The sequence below is a fragment of the Protopterus annectens genome, chromosome 1.part0 (genome assembly GCF_019279795.1).
Source record: "Protopterus annectens isolate FY-2018-M chromosome 1.part0, PAN1.0, whole genome shotgun sequence".
NCBI classification, from domain to species: domain Eukaryota; kingdom Metazoa; phylum Chordata; order Ceratodontiformes; family Protopteridae; genus Protopterus; species Protopterus annectens.
Genome location: NC_056725.1, coordinates 447,379,574 through 447,402,778, shown reverse-complemented (window position 1 = coordinate 447,402,778; position 23,205 = coordinate 447,379,574).

The window sequence follows — 23,205 nt, the reverse complement described above, 5'->3', positions numbered from 1 at the left end:
AAAAGGATTTGCTCTTCCAATGATGATTATGAACATCATAAGAATGACCTGATACACCGATTCAAAGCCAGGGGTTACAAATCAGGACATATCCTTTCAGCTAGCAATTGGGTTACCGGGCAGGATAGACTGGATTTATTGAGATATCATGAGAAAATGCCAACAGACAATACTATTCGATTTGTAACTACATATGGTAGAAACATTCATGCCATCAGAAATGCAGTTAATAAGAATTGGAATATCCTTATGGCTAATCAGGAATTATCTAGCTTCCTGACAGATGAGTGTAAATTTTCATATCGTAGAGGTAGGACATTAGGATCTCACCTCAATCATTACCAATCCAGGACTGAACAACAAATCATGGGCGACCAATTAACTATCACAGGAGATAAACTGGTGGGATCATTCTCCTGTGGACACTGCTCCTTTTGTAAATATATGCCAAAATCCAAGGAGTTTTCTAGTATGAACACCAAATTGGTGTATAGTATAAAACATTTTCCAATTGTGGAACGGACTGGGTGGCCTATTTGGCCACCTGCTCATGTTCCTCATTTTATGTTGGGCTGACTTCCAGGCCATTCAGAATAAGGATTTCTGAGCACTTAGGTGACATTAGGAACAGACGTATGACTAATGCATTGTACAGACATGTATGTGTTCATAAAACAGCCACTTTTTATTTTTGCATTATTGACAATATGGGGAGAGAGATCACACAAACTTGGGTGGCACAGTATACTAAATGACAAAGAGAAAAGCTGGATAGTTAAGCTAGGGGCATTATTTTCCCCAGGTCTTAATGACCATTTGTAATTTTTGGTTGATATATATTTTTTTGAATATATTTTTGTTATATTTTTGACATACTTCTTTGGAATGTATATAGGTATTTAATCACTATCCCTTTAAATGTTTGATGAAGCTGGATGAATACAATGAAACAATTTCTGAGATGGATGATAATCACTGATGAAGGCAAAGACTCCGAAACCGGTCTGATTTTTTACTATTTGCATTAAACCGAGTTATCACTGTTAAGGTGCTAGCCTCTATTTTTTGACTTTACAAGATATACAAAACAATTAAGAGAGAAATTAGAGGAAAGAAAAATACTTCCACAAGAAAAACTGTCAGAAGTTTCAAATGAAAATCTGTATGAATTAATACAACCGATTTGTGAAAAACAGCATATAGAAAGAAACTTGGATCTGTTTGGAAAAAGAAGCATCTGAGGAAGAGTGAAAACATAAATGACAAAAACTTAGAGATTTTTGAAAAGTATAGAAAAGAAATATGGACATGGGAAAGAAAGAGAAATTTGATATGGTGTAATATTTATGCAAAGGAGAAAGCCAAATTAATTAATATAAATAAGGCAGCCCTGAAGATATTCAAAGAGAAATACAGGAAAAGGCATCCAGATATGGAAAATTCCACAATAAAAAATAATATCACAAAGAGGGAATGTAGAAAAGAAGATTAGCAAAGTAGAAGTTAAAAAATAGAAGTTGAAGTTATGGAGTGCCTGCGAAGTGAAGGATTTGGTGTAGCAGGTCTAACACAGGTTACATCACAGCATGAGGGAACAAGTCCCCAAAGTAAGGAGAAGAAGGAAGATCAGGAGACATCTGAAGAAGAATTATGGACATGGGAAATAAAAATAGATTTAATGTGGTGTATTATTTATGCAAAGGAGAAAGCAAAACTAACCAATACTAAAAGAAATATAGGCAAAGGAATCTGGACATGGAAAACTTTACAATACAAAAAAAAAATGAAGACAAAGAGGAAAAGTAGAAAAGGAGATTGGTAATGGAGAAGTTAAAGAAATAGAAACTGAGGTTATGGAGTACCTGCGAAGTATTCAGTGAAGGATTCAGTGTAGAAAAATCTAATTTAGAAAGCACCACAACAGGATAGAGCAATGGATATCAAAATTAAGGGGAAACTAGTGGAATGGGAAGGAATTGAGCAGGTGCCATATGAAGATATTTTGTAGCCTTCTACAGGAAACCAGTATAAATGTTTACTTGAAGCTGGACAGCAAGGAAAGGAACAGGAAACTGTGGAAACTCTGATGCAGTCAATGTTGAGGAGTGATAGGTCAGTGAGTTTCCATATGACAGAGCAATGGATGGCACAGGATGAAACTGAAGAAAATGTGCCACAGGAAGATGCTACAGAACTTTCTATAGAATGCCCACAGGAAATGAAAAGCAAAAATGTGCCCTCAGTTTAGAAGAAAATGAGCTAAGAGAAGAGTTGCTTGATTTAATAGACATAGATAGACATATTAAGATCAATGAAAGAAATAGACTGCAGAAGGTCAATAAAACCCAAAAAGTCAGAAGTTTGATGAAACAAATGAACACAGTAATTAGGACTGTCCATAGGGATCCATGCAATATAACAGAAGTAATAGGATATATTACTGTGCAGCTAAATTAATAACTGATAAAGTTCAACCACAAGAACACAGGGTAGTGAGGGAAAGGAAGGGGAGAAATTGAATACCATCATGGAAGTATTGAGCAGAGAACACAGGGTAGTGAGGGAAAGGAAGAGGAGAAATCAAATACCATCATGGAAGTATCGAGCAGAGAAAACAATACAATAATTAAGACAAGAAGTGACACTGTTAGAAGAATATAGAAGAGGGAACAGATCAACAAAATTACTAAGAAAGACAGACGTGATAAAAGCAATGTACAGTATTAGAACAGACCAGGATCTATCACGTACTATTGCAAATAACAAACTAAAAATCACAGCACAGGTGAAAAAAACTTAGAAGATATGCAGATAAATATAAAGTACAAAATAAGCAATTTATTGATGACCCAAAAAAGTTTTATAGAGAATTGTGAAACAAGGTAAAAGGAATTGAAAGACCACCAAAAAAAGAAAAAAACAGATACATTTTGGAGAAGTACCTGTGAAGTTCCTGTGGAACATAACAAAGATGCTAAATGGATAGAAGAAGTAAAAGAAAGAATAAGAAGTTTAAATGTACAGGATATGAAATGGAATGAAGTAACAGCCAGAGAGACTGAAACAAAGTTAAGAAAAGCCTCTAATTGGAAAACCTCAGGCCCAGATGCAGTACCTAACTTTAAAAGTATTAACATCTTTGCACGAAGATTTAGCCATGAGTATGAACTATTTATATGCACACCCCAAACAGACACCAACCTGGCTAACAACAGGAAAAACAATGCTCCCACTTAAGACTGAACCTGCAAGCTACCCTAAAAATTATAGACCAATAACTTGCCTTCCAACAATGTATAAACTATACATGGGAATTGATGCCGGCACAGTTTATAGTCATTTAGAAGAAAACTCAATTATGGCAGTAGAACAAAAGGGCAATAAAAGAATGCCATATGGAACAAAGGATCATTTGTTGTTATATAAAGTCATAGTGCAGAACTTTAAAAAGAGGAAGGAATCTAAGTATGGCATGGATTGATTGAGTACAAAAAGCATTTGATAGTATCTCACATTCATGGATAAAAGAGTACTTAAAACTGTATAAGATACACTCTACACTGATCAACTACATTACAGTGACCATGAAACAGTGGTAGACCACTTTGCAGTTAAGCTATGATAAAGGACAAATTATTATCCCAGGGATAAAAATTCAAAGGGGGATATTCCAGGGTGATTCTCTGTCACCACTGCTATTCTGCCTTGCACTTAACCCATTAATCTGTCTACTTAACTGCTTAGGCCATGGCTATAATTTGGCTCCTAGAAAATAACCAAGTGCAAAGACTTCTCATCTTCTCTTTGTTGATGATTTAAAACTGCATAGTTCATCAGATGAGGAACTGAAAGTACAACTGCAAGTTGTCAAAACTTTTTCAGATGATATGAGAGTGTTCTTTGGTCTTGATAAATGTGCAAAAGCAACCTTTAAAACAGGAAAACTGCAGCACCAGGAAAACATCAGTTTGGGACAAGAATGTGATATAAAAAAACTTGAGCAAGAGGGAGTGTATAAATATTTGGAAATTGATGAAGGATCAACAATAAAACATGAATAAATGTGAATAAAACTTAGTAAGGAACACTTTAGAAGACTTAAATTAATCCTGAAAACAGCATTGACATCTAGGAACAAAATCCAATCTATAAACCAATTTGGTCTTCCTGTCCTTACAGTTTTGGAGTGATTGATTGGCCCCAAAACATGTTAGATAGATTAGATAGGAAAATAAGAAGGATGCTTCATGCTCACCAAATGATTTATAAAAATCAGTGCATACCAAGATTATCTATTCCCCATTCCAAAGGAGGGATGGACCTCCTTGAAATTGATTACATGTATAGATCTGCAGTCATTGGACTCTGCACATATCTGCTGACCTCACAAGACCCAAACATAGTGAAAGTTTTGAAACATGAGGAGAATAAATTCAAGATGACTTCTCTGCTTAATCTAGCAGAAGCATATTAGCATAAAGTAGAAATGGAAATCAAACCAAAAGTAGATAAAAATCAGACAGCAACTGAATGTGCCAAAAAAAAGAAAAAATATAAGGTGAAGGACCAGATGAGAAGGCAAGTAATGTGGAAAATGCATAAATATAGTTGCAAGTATGGAAAACTTGGAAGAACCTCATGTTGATCAGGAAGGGATGCAGGAATGGTTAAGGAGAGATGAATTCAAACCAAGAGATGAAAGGTTAATATTGGTGGTCCAAGATAGTGGGTGAAAAATTATTTATGAAGGTGCTGCTGTGCTGTACATACTGTACTGAAACCAAAGTCTTCTTAAAACACAAAGCCTTGCTGGCTGTTTACTGCTGAATCAGAGTCTGGTTGTTACACAGAGGATTGCATGACTGCATCTACAGTCTGTTTAAGGCACAGAGCCTTGCAATTGCACACAGATGAAGAAATATACTTTGCAGCACAATACTAATTTACTGTAAGCACAGTTACTAATACATAACTTATTCTTATAACAAACAACACTTACTACTGTGACAGCTTGTAGCACAGATGTTTAAGGTTTTACTTCACCATCAGTATAAATGATTATTCTCCTACACAATACCTCAGAACAAGTGTGTTCCTACAAATACCTCTAACACAACTTGATTTTTACAGTCTATTTATACTTTTCTTGGATCCTGTTTTTCTTCTTTTTGGACTTTGTACAAAACATCTGTTTGCTGATGCTTGTATTATTAGACTTGTTTTTCAAGGGAATATCTTGTGAGAAAGCATGTACAAATTGTTTTTTTTGCTGACTATGTCCATTTATCTGTGAGAAAGTACATCAAGCTTTTTCTAATTTTGTGACAAACATGTTTTTCAGGAAACATCTTTTAAAAAGCACATACTGCTGATTTATATAAAAACATGTCCATTCATCTGTCAACTTCTTTGCTGATACTGTGGAAGAACATTTTTTTAGGAAACAGCTTGTAAGAGGGCATGTAATGCTGAGATTATAAAAAGCATGTCTATTAATAGATACCGTCAGAGCTATGTCACATAGTATGGATGCTCATTACATATTGCTAAGCTCTGTTCCTACATTTAAGCAAGCTTTATTGTATGCCTTATTTATTTTGCATTTTTGTAGCAGAATTTATTTCAACCTTTATTCATTGTTTAGCACACTCTAACTGTGCATGCTGGTTTATAAAGTCCATTAAACATGTGGGAGAAACAGACAAATGTAGGTTTTGTAAAACTGAACCGGAAATGGTTTCACACCTTGTTTCTGGATGTGCTATACTAATGGCAGAAGGATTGTATACTGAAAGGCATAATAATGTGGCAAGACTGTTGCACCGGGGATTTTGCAAACATTATGGTATTGAAGTGGCTGAAAAACACTGGAAAGATGAGCCACAAAGCATCATAGAAAATGATGAAGTTTACATCACATGGGATCACCCATTACCAAGAGTTCAAAAGATAGATGCTAGAAAACTGGATATAGTGGTCCATGAAAAGGAGAGAAAAGTAACATTGATCATTGAAATCACCACACCCAGTGACTACAGTGTCTTGCATATAGAGAGACACAAAGTCATAAAATATTAGGATATGCAGGCTGAAATGAGAGCAATGTGGAAGAAAGATACTAAGGCAGCTCCAATAGTAGCAGCAGCAAAGGGTCTTATAAAAAAGAATCTACAATTGCATTTAGATATGTTACCAATATATGTAACCCAGCATGAATTGCAGAAGGAGTCATTACTGGGCACATTGTGAATGCTGTGAAGAACTTTTGGCTGACAAAGATTGAAACTTTACTAATTTCATGAACTTTAATCATACTTTGACTTAGGAATGGGGTCCATTCCTTCATAGTATTAGAAACCCAAAAGATTTGGAGAAAATAAAAAAGGGAGAAGTCATACTTCACAAAGTTCCCATGTGACAGCAGATTGCCGAAAATAAGAATGTATGTTTTACTCTTCTTTATCTTCATGACAACTGTAAGTTGTACATTCAACTCTTCAGCTTGTTGAAAAGTAGATTAACCAGACTATCCATAACTAAGCACAGCACCTCAAAGGGCACCACAGTAATGCAGATGAAGGCAAAAAACTCACAAGATTTTACCATAGACAGTGTGCTTCCATTTAGCCTCAGTTGGAGTTGGCATTCAGTGCCAGACATTTGCAACTGCAGAGGAGGAAGACTAATGACACAGAAGGGAGAAGATACACAGACAGGAGGAGATGGAGGCAAGTAGCTTATGACAGAAGCAGGATAATGGTGGCTTATAACAATATGTAGGCAACAGCTACACATAAAACAGTGCACTAAAAACAGTCAGTAACAGTTAGCTAATGCCTGGATTAGAACTCTTGAAATTAGGTAAACATCAGTCTATAGGTCTGAGCATTATGTCATTATGCCACAAAGGAATTCCTACTTCAAACCATTTAAATAACACAATTGAAGGACAGTGACAACTTACTGAAACAGCAGGGGTGAACAGAGGGAGATACAGACAGATGGAGAGAGAAATAACAATAATATTTTTGACGGACATATAAGACCATCTGTATGGTGTGTTACTCTTACTTATTACCTCATTATTAAGCTGTCATGGTCTGTACATTACACTGCTTGCTATAGAGAGCAAGAAGGGGTAGGAGAGTACAACCATCTTTAACACATAAACAGGATCAGGGTGGTTTACTAAGTCTCCCGGTTAGGGCTACAATATTTTTGCAAGTGTTGTCTTGCTGCAGATTCAAATGGTATGTTAATGAAATGCTGTAAATGGAGAGAAATGCAGACATATGCAGTTAACTATATAACAGGAATATGAAATTTCATGAAATAATAATTTGACCTACAGCTGTAATTGAACCTAAGACAACATGCAAAAACATCAGTCTACAAACAGAGGAATTTCAAAATACTGCATAGGAATTTCCAGTGCATTACATTCAACAGACTAATAAATGTTACAATAACGGTTTCATAGTACTCAAAAACACATAGTGTGAACCAAAACAATACAGTAATCCAGTAAAATAGTCATAGGGCATAAAATAAAAACTTTTAACATATGTAGGTGCTTTCACAGCATCCAAAGTACTGCTTCTTCAGACATTAAAAAATAATGAACCCCATAATAAATATCAAATGTCTCAACCAATCATAAAACACATTAACTAAATACCTTGCTAACAAGGTTACATCCTTAATATATTTGGTTCAGCCTATGTATTTTTTTGGATACTTGTCATTGTGTTGAGTGAACCATTCATCTTTTCTGCTACTGTTTGTGTTCATTTGTTTCATAGTACTGCCTTTAGTCTGCCTTTACTCTGTAGTCTCATTGCACAGTGAATTTAAGCAAATTTGCTTATAAGTACTGGACTACTGTGGCTGAAATTAAAATCTTTAGCTTTTGTCATAGGAAGTTAAACAGTGGTCACTGCCACTCAGCATTGGTGAGCTATGCCAACCTCTGTGCAAGTACTGAGGACACAAAATGAAGACGTTTCCATGGGTCATTTCTGGTTATGTGTGTTATATGTAATTCTATTTTGTGTACAGATTAAATGTGTGGAAATGTGGTTGATAGGACAGTGGTGAAAATTAGGGAGGTGAGCAGAGGGTAGGACATAGAGGAACAAATACAGAAATTTGCAGGAGGATGGGGAAAGCACCATAACTATCCACTCTATCATAACATAAATGTAGAATTGAACAAAGAATTGTGTGACTTTGGAGAATCTACACAACAGGAATGGGTGACAACAACAGAATAATGTCATATAGCCAATTGGACCAAATTAAGTGTGCCAAGATTACACATAGTTAAAGTAGAGAGCTATGGGTGGGGTTTAATTTTTTTTCTGGGACAGGTGCTCATTTTTTTTTTTTGAGAGAGAGAGATGTTAGGGAAATTGCTTAGGAGTGAGAGGATCTGGTACGTAGGGTAGGTTAGATAGCAAGTGCAGATATACAAGGTATACAGGACAGACAGGGATGGTGATAGACATAAAAAGTTGGGGGACACCATGATTGGGGATAGGTAGGGGACATTGGAAGTGCATCCACATCCAGCTTGAGAAAAGTGAGAATCTAGTCCTCACTCTCAGAACTGTCATTACTGTCTCCTGTGTTAGTTGCCTGGGTCAGTGCTAGATGTGGCATTGATTTAACATTGTGACACAGGACCTTTTCCTTTTCAACCCTGCCAATTTGATCACAGAGCTACTCTCCATTATATACTCCAGCAGTCCTGTCAGCTCCTGCCAGGTGAAAAATCTCTTCATCCACTTGTACTGCTCCCAGAAGGTACCACTGCACCAGCATCTGGGGTAGAGTTATCTGATGCAGGTGGCACAGGTACAGCAGGGGTTATGATGGCAATGCTGACAAGTTGTGAACATGAAGAACTGGTTGTCTGTGGGACCACCTGTGGCAGTATGGCAGGTCAAGAAGCAATGATTGGTCTACCTCTCTGTGCTGTTGGTCATTTTGTTTTCAACAGCAAGGTATGAAAACAGCAGAATTTTAAGAAATTATATATATTAAAAAAAGAGAGAGAGTGAGAGAAAGAAATGGGGAGAAGCAAAGATATAGAGAATTTGCTCCATGGCATGTCACATTATTTTATTAATACATAAATTAATATGATTAATGACTATGTACACATTTGCCACATCAAGATATGATGGGAAGGTATTACTATGTCATAAAATAAATAAATCTCACTGCTGGGATATAAAGATATATAAAGAAATAGCAGCCTTTATTTCCCTATGCCATATAGGATATATGCATTCACATGTAATAATTGCACTTACCATAATTGAATTATTCCTGACATTCATTATTGCTGTTAATATTTTTTGAAAAAACTATCCCTGATAGCTGCTTTTGGGTATTGAACCTATACATATTTACAGTGTTCTCAATGCCTAATGCAAGCAGCAAGAGCTATTGGAGAAGGCATACATGCTTGATATCAAGGTTGAGGTATGCCTGCTCTATATGCTTGTGAGTGAGCTACTAAAAAATACTCATATTGATTACATTTGGACCTGAGTCATACTTACCATGTGCCTCTCTGAGTTGAGTTAGTCTCTCCTGGTGCACCTCATGGTTTGCTGATATTTCATCTGCAGCTGTACAGTAGTGAAAAAGAAAAGAACATATATTAAAGCATAACTGTCTTGGCTGTCTAATGCATGCTATTTCATTGACTGTTGATAGTTCTGTATACTTACACAACTTTGGGGTGCTTGTAGTCTTAAATTAATGCTCCCATTGGCATAGGAGGCCCTGCTTGCACTTTTTCAGGTCACTATAGTGCTGATGACATTGATCCTCAATGTGTGGAATGCAAGTTGTACTGGAGACAGCCTTGGCTAAGCTATTCCAAGCCTCAGCCTTATACTGAAACCCAGTATACACCCCCTATAGCAGCCAATGGCTGTATAACTTCACAAGGAATGCCACAAAAAACTGGACTCCACAACACCCCACATTTGTGCTCATAATTTAGCACCATTCTCTCCATCATCAGTCATGTCTGCAGAAGTCTGCAGATGTCAAGCTAGCAATATATGTCTGAAATGGTGACCAATTCAGCCTCATGTTTAAATTGCAAGTCTATGGATGCCTTGGCAGGTACAGTGACAGTAATTACATCAAACAGTAATAAAGGTCTGAAACATGTGATGCTGGCTTGTAATCCTTGGTGTACAGAAGAATACATACGTTAAATTGTGACATATTTTGATGTTGGGACTTATAGACTGCTAAAATTGTGTTTATCAGCAGGAAATCAAACACATGGGATAAAATATTCAAAAATTGAAACTCAGCTTAGTAATTTTCTTTGTCACAGGAGAACTTCCTTTAAAGCATGATAACTGGAGATATACTAATTTCAGAATGAATGGATATATACTTCAGCAATGCCTGTATATATATGACTTTAAGTAGTCCTGGGAATGCATTCCTATGTAAAAGGAAGTATTTTTGTTTTTAAATATATTTCAGATGGATGGAGTTGCATGACCTGAGTAATAAAGGATGGGGGATGTTACATTCATTATTCACATGACATACTAAAATATACACATAGTTAGGATATGTGATGAGTCATGATGATTATAACAAAAGTATTGTGCCCATCATACATAAGCAAGTACATTTTAAATGAAATATCCTCATTGTCATCATTAACAAATTGTACACAGATTATCATGAGGTTATATGTGAAGCATTAATGATATATGCTAAATAGAAAAGTTTATTTATGCAAGGATTACTGATACATTGCTTGCAATAAACATGTTTATCATTGTCATTTGTATTTTTTTTACATTCCTAATCAAAATGTTGTGAGAAATGGGATTCTGACACCCTCTGTAAAATTTTTAGCTGGATTTGAACCCCTAATCACATGTGGTCTTTATCTAAAGCAGCAGCACTTATACCTTGTGCCACAAAGATAGTTATGTGACAGGTGCAATTTCTCCATCCAGTACTGTCCAGAGTGCTAATGAAAGTGCACTGGTGCCAGGCTTGTTTGCACTACAGAAGGCAGTCTAAAATAAAATTTTCACTTTTTTCTTTAGGAAATGAACCATGTTTGCATACTGCTCAGAGGATCACAAATGCAAAAGACATTAGGAAAATATGGAGAGAAAAAGCTAACAGTAAAATGAATTCAATCAATTGGTATATCTAGCAATGACCAGAAAAAGAAGATAAATGCTTATTGTAAATTCAACACTGACAATGTGGTTTATAAAAGTAAGTTTATTCCACCATTTAGAAATGAGGTAATTCAACAATTTTCTAACCAGGTTCAATATACGGTGGAAAAAGAGTTACAAATATTTTATCAAAATAAGCATAACATAGAATATAATTTGAGTAAAAGTGAATGGCAGAGTTTACTAAGACTTAGTCAAAATAAACAGTTGGTATTTAAGCCGGCAGATAAAGGAGATAAATTGGTTGTCCTTCACTATACTCAATATTTAAAAATGTGCTATGCACATTTACACTATGCAAAAGTATATGAAGTAATGAATTGTCATTGTATGAAAATGCATTAGCAGAATATACCAGTTTAATAAATAAAGGGTGCAGATTAAAATACTTCTCATATGAAGATGTACAGTATAAATTCAATATACAAGACAGTGTAATGGCTTATTTTTGCTGTGTTCCAAAGATCCACAAAAGCTTACAGGATCCGCCGGGACACCCTATATTCTCTGAATGTGGGTATTTTACCCATAACTTGTCTTCTTTTCTACATGAATATTTATATAAAGAAGTGGTTAAATTACCCTCTTTTATTAAAAATGTTTTTGTACTTAAAGAAAAAATGAAAAAAGTAGAATGGGAAAAGAACATGTATTTTATTGTGATTGATGTACGTTTATACACAAGTATTCACCATATGTATGGAATGGAAGCATTGTTATATTTCTTAAAGGATTTTGCTGGTACCCATTATATTATGGAATTGGTCCAGTTTTGTTTGGAACATAATATCTTTGAATTTAATGGAAAATTATACAGGCAGCTACAAGGAACAGCAATGGGAGCAGGCTTCGCCCCAATGTATGCTAATATGTTCATGGGTCTTTATGAACAATTATACATATATAATAATAATTTTTGTAGGAAACATGTTGTCAAATACTATCATTATATAGATGATTTATTATTGTATGCAAAGGAGGTAAAGAAAAAGTAGATCAGTTTATCTTTGATTTACATCAAAATAGATTTAATCTTAGGTTTGATGGTCTACAAGTAGGAGCAGAAGTACATTATTTGTTCATCATTTTGGGAGGTGATGCTAGGGACCAGGTACAAACAAGAATATATAGAAAGTTTGAGGACCAAAATCATATATTACATGGTGAAAGCTGTCACCCTCCACATACACTAAAATCTATTCCATATGGAAAATTTGTAAGAATTAGAAGGCTTTGTAATAACAAAAATGAAGGGGAACAAAAGATAAAAAAGCTAAATGTAATTTTTTTAGATAGAGGGTGCCAAATAAAGTGGATAGAAGAAGGAATGTGTAAGTTGGATAGGTATAATATTACAAGAATAAGAGAAAATACAAGAGAACAAACGGGATTTATTACCAGAGTTAGAAAAATATTTTTGTTACTCGGTATTCATTGTTTTCACATAAATTAAATAACATAGTAAGATATTTTTGGGATATTTTGGCAAAATGTAAACGTATACAATTTGAGTTAGTTACAAATTTCTTATTCCAAAAGTAGAAGTATACATGGCAGATTTTGGTTACCTATTATAGAACTTAATCAAGAAATACAATACGGGGAACTATTCACTGTGGTAAATGCAAGTGTAGTAAAAAGTTTTGAATATATTAATGGAAAAAAATTCCAGGTAAAAAGAATGTATGGATGTCAAAGTGAAAAAGTAATACATGGGATACAATGCCCATGTAAGAAGTTTTATATTGGAGAAAACAAAAGAAGCTTTGCAACTTAGAGATGTAGTTAAAGGAAGAGATGAAAATCCAGTTGAAGCACATAATAGTAATCCCATAGGCTTAACAGCTACAGTTTTAGAACAAATTACAAATGATGGTGTTAATATTGCTAATGTAAAACAAAAATTGTGGAGAAAAGAAATTTTAAAATATGGAACTTTGATTCCTGGGGGCATGAATAGAGAATGCAAATGGAAATGAATGCTTTAAAGTATTTAATTGAGTTTTTAATCATTAAATTGAATAACTGATCTATTGGTAGATGTATAAATTGCAGAGATCTGAGAAAAATGCTATAGTCTGTAAAGGCAAGGTTGCTGAGGCACTAGAGAGATTACATTGTTTGATATTATTTATTGTTTTTAATAAACGATAGTAAGTGGATTCTACTGGTATTTGCATTGTGGTATTTCAACACAAATAACCTACCTGAACATTTTAAGCAGGGGGGGCAAGCCCCCGTGCACCCTCCACATGGGGGGCTGTGCCCCCACACCCCCTGCTCTTTAAATATACCAATTCCAAGATCACATTACATTGCAGAAAAGGGAAATCTTCCCATTCCGCGCTGTACAGAGATCTCTGTTAAAACGTTCGAACTTTCAAAAATTCGATCATATGATGTTGACCATATGACGCTTGAACTTTTGAAAGTTCGAGCATCCAATATAGACCCAGCATTTATCACACAACACTTAGGGTGTGTAATTCACCTTCCAAGATGGGTGTCTATCTTTGCAGCTGACACTATTTTCATAACTATCCTTACAAATGATTTACACCACACAGCAAATTTCTTCAAAGTCACTGTATTTACAGCTTGTACAATAGATGCAGGTAGATAGCAGGTGCATTTTATGCAGTTATTACTATTTTGAGTGCTGAAAGCAGTGCACCAATGCCACACTTGTTTGTAATGCTGACAGCAATCTAAATTATTTTGTTTCTTTACTTTGTTCCTTTGGTAGTGAACTCTGATTGCATGCTGCCAAGAAGCGCACAAATACAGATGTCAAATTAAAAAAAAAAACGTAAAAAAGAATACATTGAGAATATCTGGAAGTTAAGTTTAAAAAATGAAAGGGTATATATAGCACGTTCTTACAATGACACATTCATTCTCTTCACATATTCTTGCCTCACCAGTAAATTCACTTATGTGACAGATTATTAAGACTTTAACTTTCATATTTATGCTCATGCATATCACGTGTTGTTCTTACTACTAGGAATCTTTGATTCTCCAGCAGCAGCACATTCATAGACCAAATGAGTGTCAATGGTTATTATGACCTCTCTCAGTGAAATGATCTGTAAACAGGATTCAAAACCTGCATCACCTGTCCTCTTATTTTAAGCTCATTTCATTTACACCTTGTGTCACAGAGCTGGACATCTGTCAGGTGCATTCGGTAGGGTGCTGATGGCCATGCATCGATGTCAGGGTTATTTGCTCCACTGAAGGCAAGCTAAATTCAATTTTCACTTTTTTCCATAAGCCGTGAAACTTGGTTGTGCACTTCCAAGTGGTGTGCAAATGAAGAAGGCAATAATGAAAAAATACAAAACCTGTTTTGGATAACAATTGCAAGGAGCATGAAATAAATCAAAGTGTAACTAGCAATGAGCAGAGCTAGTAGTGGATTACAATACCACATTCAGCCCTGTCACATCTCCTTACCATGTCACTATCATTCTATCTCACAGTATCAGGACCTTTGGCAATGCTGTGGTAATGGCAAAGGCGAGAAGGAACAGCAGAAATGCTATCATTTTTTACACAATATACACAATAGTGACATCATTTCAAATGATACATCTGTCTGCCAGTTTTACTGCCTGTGAAATATGTTGATACAGTCCATCGTATGTAAGACAGTTCTTCACATGTCATGTTACTTCTTTTGTGTTATCACAACTTGTAAAGTTTCAGATTTCACCTCCTCCATATCACATGTCCTTAGCAATACTGAAACTAGAGTTTCCTACCACAACACATTCATACACCAAATAAGAGTCACTATTTATTAAACAGGGTTGACCCTGTATCACATGAACTGGTTACCTAATTTCACTCACACCTTATGCCACAGAGATAGGTAGCTGACAACTTAAAGTGCAACAGTGATTTTCCAGCAATCTGGAAGATATCACACATCATACCCTTACATAAAGGAGGCAAATCCACTGACCTCTCTAACTACCGCCCAATAGCACTATTATCTCCACTAGCTAAAATCATGGAAAAATGTATACACAAACAACTACTTAACCATCTCCTTCAAAATAACCTACTAGCAAACACTCAACATGGATTTAGACCCTCACATAGTACGACCACTGCACTACTTTCCTTTACTAACACAATAAACTGTAACCGTAATAATAACAAACTAACTGCTTCTCTTTTCCTAGACCTGTCAAAAGCCTTCGACATGGTCAACCATAAACTTCTCCTACACATACTAAACTCACTTGCCTTGGATTTTTCCTCCTTAACGTGGTTCTCATCCTACCTTGAAAACCGACAACAAGCAGTACTCTGGAAAAATTCTCTATCTGCTCTACTACCTATCTCCTTAGGAGTACCTCAAGGATCAATATTAGGCCCACTCTTATTCTCTATCTTTATTAATGATCTTCAATCATCTATCCATAACACTACCTGCATACAATATGCAGATGATTCTACCATCATCTGTACAGCTCCCACCCAATCTGAACTCCAGTCACTCACACAATCTACCTTTTCAACCGTTGAACAATGGTTCTCAAAAGATGTCTCCTTCTCAACTCCAAGAAAACAAAACTATTACTATTCTCACCTACCCACAAATCTCCTCAACTAAATTTTACTATTACTGCAGCTGACAATTCTCTTATCTCCCCAGACTCTACTACCAAACTGCTTGGTGTTACTATTGATAATAATCTTAACTATGATTGTCATATCAATAACACTATAAAAGCAGTAAATAAAAAGATAGGTTCACTGTACAGAATAAAACCCTTCCTTACTCCAGAAGCACGGACCACCTTAGCTCAATCACATCTTATCTCCACCCTACTGTATGCTTCCTCTATTTACACCAATCTCTCTAAAGGTAACCTGAAAAAACTAACTACATCCTATCATAATATAGCCCGTTTTGCCACAGCATCCCAGTACAGAACTCACCACTGTAATAACTTAAAACAATTACAATGGTTAGAACTACCTAACAAGCTTATCTATCAACAACTCTTAATTACACATAACATTATCAACCAACAAAAACACCAGCTCTCAGTAACCTCCTTACTCCCTACAAAAACTTGAAACAGTTATGATCTGCGAAAAGATACAAGTCACCACAACTAGAATTACAAATTCAGCAGGTAACTGTCTATTTTCAAACTCCATAGGGAAAATATGGAATAACCTCCACACACATTACCTCACTAGACTCCTTTCAACTTTTCAAAAAACAACTTCTATTACATCTTAACAACTTCTGGCTCTGCTCCTGTACCAATCCAGACTAAATGACTTCTTCGCTCTTCAGCCATACCTCCCTACGTAAAAATCACTATCTTTCCCTGCTATTTCAAATTACTAAATTACTGTACTGTTCTAAAAAAAAAAAAAAAAAAAAAAAGAAATATGAATATATAGCTTAGGCTATTTGTTTTTTACCTGTTTTTTTTTCGCTGTATTTTCTACTACACTAAAATGTATGCATTGTTGCTTAAATGTTTAACCTTGTTTTAATTGTGGAGCTTTTCTCCCCGGGCCTCCACTGAAAATGGAAATTATCCAGCTGGACTAGCCCGGTCAACAAATGTAAAATAAAAATAAATAAAATAATAAAGTTATTCACTCATTACTGTCTAGAGTGCTGAGGAAAGTGCACCAAAGACAGTCCCAATTGTGCTACTGATGGCATTCCAGATTTGTCAGCTTTTACCTGAGGGAGTGAACTACCATTCACTGCTACTGGCCACTGCCAGTCAATGGAGTTCAATGCCAAATGGTGTGCAAAGGATAAAAGAAAAAAAATAAAGGCACATTTTGAAACAAGTACTTTAAATGTACATTTCTGATGTTTCCTAAGTGTTGCTTGCAATAGTACCCTGTATGGATTTGAACCATCAAACCAGGGTATTAAGAACACTCATCTGAAGTTATTTCCCATATTTGCAACAGTTACAGACATATATTAACAAGAAGAAAAAGTGTTTAGATGTACTCGGAATGTGACATTGTATCAAGTCATATTGAAAGGGCAACAGAAACAAGTTCTGAAAGTTGTCCTTTCTCATTTGCAAGAATATGTCTGTATGAGTGGGATATTAGCAACAGTTAAGATACTCATGAACTTAAACAGTATTAAATAAAGAGTGAAAACACTGCAGCTTTTGTCCTCTTTATTTAGGGTGCCTCATTTCCTTATCTATGCTTTCCTAAGAGCAATGCTGTCTCAGTTCTACAGCATAAAGTATCGTTATCAAGGAGTAATGTGCTCCCCTGAATATGCACAACATGTCTTGGTAAGAGGCGTGGACAGTCATCATAAAAACAGCATTTGAATGCTAGGAATGTTGTCTTCTAACTCCTCATCTGTATCTGCTGTTGGACCTGCCTGTGGTCCTTGAAACTGTGGTCCTGCCCCTTGCTGTTTCCTGAGAATTATTTTATGTAACATGGCACAGACTGTAAGTATTTGGGCAGAGGTGCCTGGGTCTTACTGCAGGGTACCCGTGATGTATTCAGACACTGGAACCTTAATTTGTCAATCCAAACGTATGTTCTATGATATTCTATGATAGTCCTAGTTTGAGTGTGGGCCTTGTTGTATCCTTGCACATTGGGGTTGTATAGGCTTCTCACTAGTGTCATGAGCCAGGGCTCTAGTGCATAAACTGTAACCCCCACTAGGTGCCCCTGTGGAAATTCACCTCTAGTAAACCTTGTGTGCAGCTTGCAGGTGTGCTATACATGCGAGTCATGAAACCTACCTGGGTTACCTGCATGCACACATTGTAGATGACCTATTGGGCATTACAGACAACCTGACAGTTAACAGAGTGGTATGCTTTTCTGTTAATGTACCTCCTTTCCTGTTCCCCATGTGGTACTTTTATTTCTATGTGTGTGCAATCTATGGCCCCCAAAACTTCTAGGAAGTGTGCTAGTACATAAAACTCCTACATGGTTCTTGCTCTCTGCAAGTGTTTAAACTCCACAATCTGTGATCAATTGCATGTTGTAACATTGCATTTAAAAACTGATGCAATATTCTAGAGGTTGATGGCTGTGACACACTTAATATATCCCCTCTGGGTCTCTGGCAAGTACCAGTAGCTAGTATATGTAATGCTACACATACCATTGTTTCCACTGGGATGGGTTCTTTACAATTTCCTTAGGCCTGAGGTGGGGGTAGGCACAGGTTGCATAGTTTCTCTAGTGTTTCCCCGCCCACCCTGTAGCGCTCTGCAATTTCTGTGTCATGCAGGCAATGATTAATCAAATGGCGTCTAAACACCCTTCTTCCTCTTGCCCATTGTTTGGCAGCAGCAGCAACAGCACTGCTCTGATTTAAAGCCTGCTGTGCATACAGGATAATGATAGCAGTACAAACCTTAACATTTTTTTCTAAGTGTAATTGTGCCTGTATTCCAAAGGGTTTTAGAGTTCGGGACAAAAGTGAGCACTGAGTGCACATGATTGCTTTATAGCTTCCTGAATAGCTCTGCCATGTTGGATTGGTTAATTGGCATGTAATTCAGCTTGTTATGCTTTCAATGCCATATTCTGCTGTATCCCCTTCTTTCGAGGCTCTACACTATGTGTAGAGTCATTTAATGAATATCAAATAACGCCCTAGTGTGTGCGAGGTGCACAGTGCCACCTGCATGACAGCAACACTTAGTGTAACTGTTAATGACTCCAGCCCTCTGTTTTCCCAAACCCTAATAAATATTGAACAGGGTCTGAGGCAGACAACTAAATGTAGCTAAGAAAAGAAATCTGAAAAAAGGCATGAATACTTGGTCTTCAGTAACTGAGAAACAGATACATAACAAAAATAAAATATTCCCTAAGAGCATTTAAAATTTTCAACTGAACAGTATTTAAAAAATGTGTAAACATATTTGTGAATATGCAATTAATTGCCACGAACTGAGAATGGAGGAATCACAAAGATTAGTGTCATTATGAAGAATTAAGAGAGTAAAGTCTTGAAACAGACTTGCAGGACATTTAATGAGTTTAAATATAGTGAAAGAAATTCCAAATAGATGGGCATGTATGGTGGGATTCACCTGAAGAATGGTAAAAAAGCTTAAGTAATTATAATTTATGGCTTATCCATTAAGTTGGAAAACTCTAAAGACCTGGTAGACCGAAGTAGTATCCTTAACATACATAGTGAACTTTTATTATAAAAGTATATACTTGCTACAAATGCAAACAGCTCCAAGAACAGAAATGCACCTGAACAGGAATCATGAAAGTGGATAATTTCTCTTTTTTCAGAAGGGAAGGATCATTAGAAATGATTATATTAAATAAGGGGGTTCAGGGAGGAATTACCCTACATGGCAGGTGGAGGGAGCTTTGGCCTTTAAGTAAAACATTAATTTGAATTCTGCTTTGAATTTATTTTCTTTGAATTCAAGCATAACTTAAACTCCTGCAATTTGTAGGCTCATCAGTGTACCTAGTTGATAGGGTTGCCACCTGACTCTCTTTCTGCAGTTCTGACCTGTGTGTGTGTGTGTGTGTGTGTGTGTGTGTGTGTGTGTGTGTGTGTGTGTGTGTGTGTGTGTGTGTGTGTAGGGGGGTTGAAATTGGTAAATGCATTTATACTTTACAAGAAAAAATATTTACTGACTTTTCTCTAAATGTCACAGAAATGTTTGCAATTACTTGTAAGTTATCGTAACACAAACTATTATAAATAACATTTCAAGCTTAGAATTTCAATACTGGGTTGCTGCTTATGTAAATTTCTCAGAAGACGACAATTTCTTTTAAACCTCTGACTGATCTAATTGCTTTGTTTTGCTGTGAAAGGGGCATGTTAAGTTCTCCTCCCCTCTGCAATAAAAACAGTGGAAACAATTCCACAGCTTTCCGTCTTTTTTATATCATCTGCTGTGTTCCTGACAACAGGATTAATTGCCCATCTAAGATTGACAGCAGTACGTGACAGGATAAACTACATATTTCACTGTGTCTATGATATGTCATGCAGGTGGAGACTAACTTCTCTGCAAAGTATGTGAGAAGTTGAAGTTTAAAAAAAAGTAGGCGGGCTTTCCCTTCCTTTGACTCCAATGCAAGGAAATAAAGTTTTAAAAACTACAAGCAGATTTCTGGTACATACATAATGCTGGAACCATACTGTAGGGAGAAAAGAAACCCAATGATTGAGTTAAACTGTATGAGAGGGTGGAGTGTTCCTTTAATCCATCCACCCATTTTTGAAACTAATGTTTCTAGTGAAAATCATGGTGGCATCAAGTTGAACATGGTGGACCAGACTTTTCTGTTCTCAGCAACAATTTCCAGCTTTTCTTGTATGACCCTCAGTTAGTCGTAGGTAATATGAGAGCTGTAATTCCCTACAATGTGTCTTGGGTCTGCTCTAAGACCTCATTCTAGTCCATACCTGATACATTTCTTGTGGGAGTTACCTAGGGGATGTCCTGACAAGGTGACTAACCCACATCAGCTGACTAGCATAAACTCAGAGAAGCCATAGTTGTAGTCTAAGAACCTTCTGAATTGTCAGGGTCCTGACTATGTGACAGACCATGAACCCAGTAAAACTTACAAAGCTACTTCATTTTGTCACTAGTATATACAATGTCTTTCCTGTTCACTACACAAAACACACTATCATAGGTGAGGATGAGGACATGAAGTGATTATAAACTGAAAGTTTAACCACTGCAGTTCATTACAATTTCTGCAGTATGGCTGCCACTGCATCCATTTGCTGGTGTATCTTCTGCTTCCCCTCTACCTTCACTCATGAAAAAGATCCCAAGGTGCTTAAACTCTTTGGCTTTAGGCGGGATTTCCTCTCACTTGCTAAGATCTCTCCACTTTTTTCTGGGAAGCATAATATCCTCTGATTTTGAGTTGCTGATTTACATCCTGGCCACTTTTCACTCAGCCTTAAAACATTCCACTGCACTGGAGATAACAATCACTTGACACTGGGAGGACAATGTCATCACCAAATAAGGACAATGCAGAACCATGACACCACCAGAATGGGTACTCTCCAAACCTTGGCTACATCATGATACCCTGTCTATGAAAACAACTAACAGGAGGGGAGACAAGATTGATGTCTGGGGGGGGCGTATGCTGTTCTTGAATGTATTTGACAATGCTGAGAATGTAGACACATTGATTTAATGGTTTGCAGCAATATATAACATAACAGAGCCTATTACTGTGAATCCCTGTGGTCAGTTACTGCATTATTATATTAGACAAAATAGGTGCAGGGTCAAGCAGGGATCAATGTGTTGAAATGGAAATGCACAGAGGCTTTAAAACTAAATCAACAACAGTATCAGAAGTGCATACACACACACACACACACACACACACACACACACACACACACACACACACACACACACACACACACACACATACATACACACTATGCATTCCTCACATTCTTCATCACATTCTGTTTTTGTCTGTCTAATTATTTCAGTTATCAATAAGCACACTTTTCTAACAGAAGACAAATTATGAAAATTTTGACATTTGTATGTAGATTACTTGCTCTACAATGAATAAGCCTCATCAAACTGCAAAATATACAGAAAACTGAAATAGATGAAAACCAAACAGGATGACATTTTTTACATTGTGGCATGCCCATTATAATAAGAAATATGTGTGTGTGTATATATATATATATATATATATATATATATATATATATATATATATATATATATATAAATAACAAAACCTATTTGTGTACTGTTTGAGCCTGAATTGTTACACATAATGTTCAAGGCATCCTTCAAAAATAAAGTATCCTCATATCACACTGTCAATCACAGCAGTCCTGCTTTCTATCAGCTATGGTTCTATTATTTTATGCCTCAGAATGGCATACCTTATTAGCTTACAGGGTCCTCAGTTATATGATGTATAGGTAATAGTGTTTCATCACTCAATACCCTGTCTCGTACAGACAAGCTCTGTCACATTATGTCAAAAAATGTCAGCCATTATGACATTCTTATGAGTCCCATGGTTGCCCCTTCCTACCTAAACAAGCATCATTTATCTCCTGTACCTAAACTGTCATACCATGTAGTGACAGGCTAATCACAATGGCTTCTGTGCAGCAGGAAAGCAGTGACCTCAGTGGACATTGCTTGTTACAAATATAATGTTTGTGCTAGTATGTTAGAACCCCTACAAAGTCACCTGTCAATTTGGGCAGTGTCACCTTCTTTCTCATTGTTGCATTTTATGCCATCATTTGTCAGTACTGATGCCTTGTGACCTGAACTGCCTGCAGAGATAATCAATTGCTACTGTCTCCCACAGTGTGATAAATGGATCATCAGGTAATAGCTATAAAGGCATTAACAAGCAGAATGTGGCAGGATCATGATACTTTATCAATATGCTCTTTATTTACAAGGATATGCAGACATTACCAGATGTTTCTGCTACACAATGGTTATTAAGTCAAATGCATATATGAAATCAGTGTATAACTAAATGCGTCTGAAATGACACTTTTTTACATTACTCTACATCTGTGTTGTTTTTTTTCTGTTTAATATTCAAACATTGTCGGCACTCTTATTTTTCTCAGCAAAAGCTGCATTTGTCTGTAAGAAGCATTGCTAGCTTGCTGCATTCCTCCTCTTTATATTAGCTGCATTTATTCTAGATGTTGAAAGAAATATTGGATAATAAAGTACTACAGCAGGATGGATGGTGTCATGGGCTAATTTCGTTAAGATCTGTCTTGCCCTTGAACATCTCTTCTTCCCTTGCACAGTTCCAGCGTTCACCTTGCAAAGTACATCTGAAATAGTGTAAATGTCAGATGCTCAGGGCCAGCCAACCCTCCAACAGGTAACAAAGGATAGAATACTGCAGGGACCGTAATTGTCTTGAGCTACACAAGTACTGCAGGTGA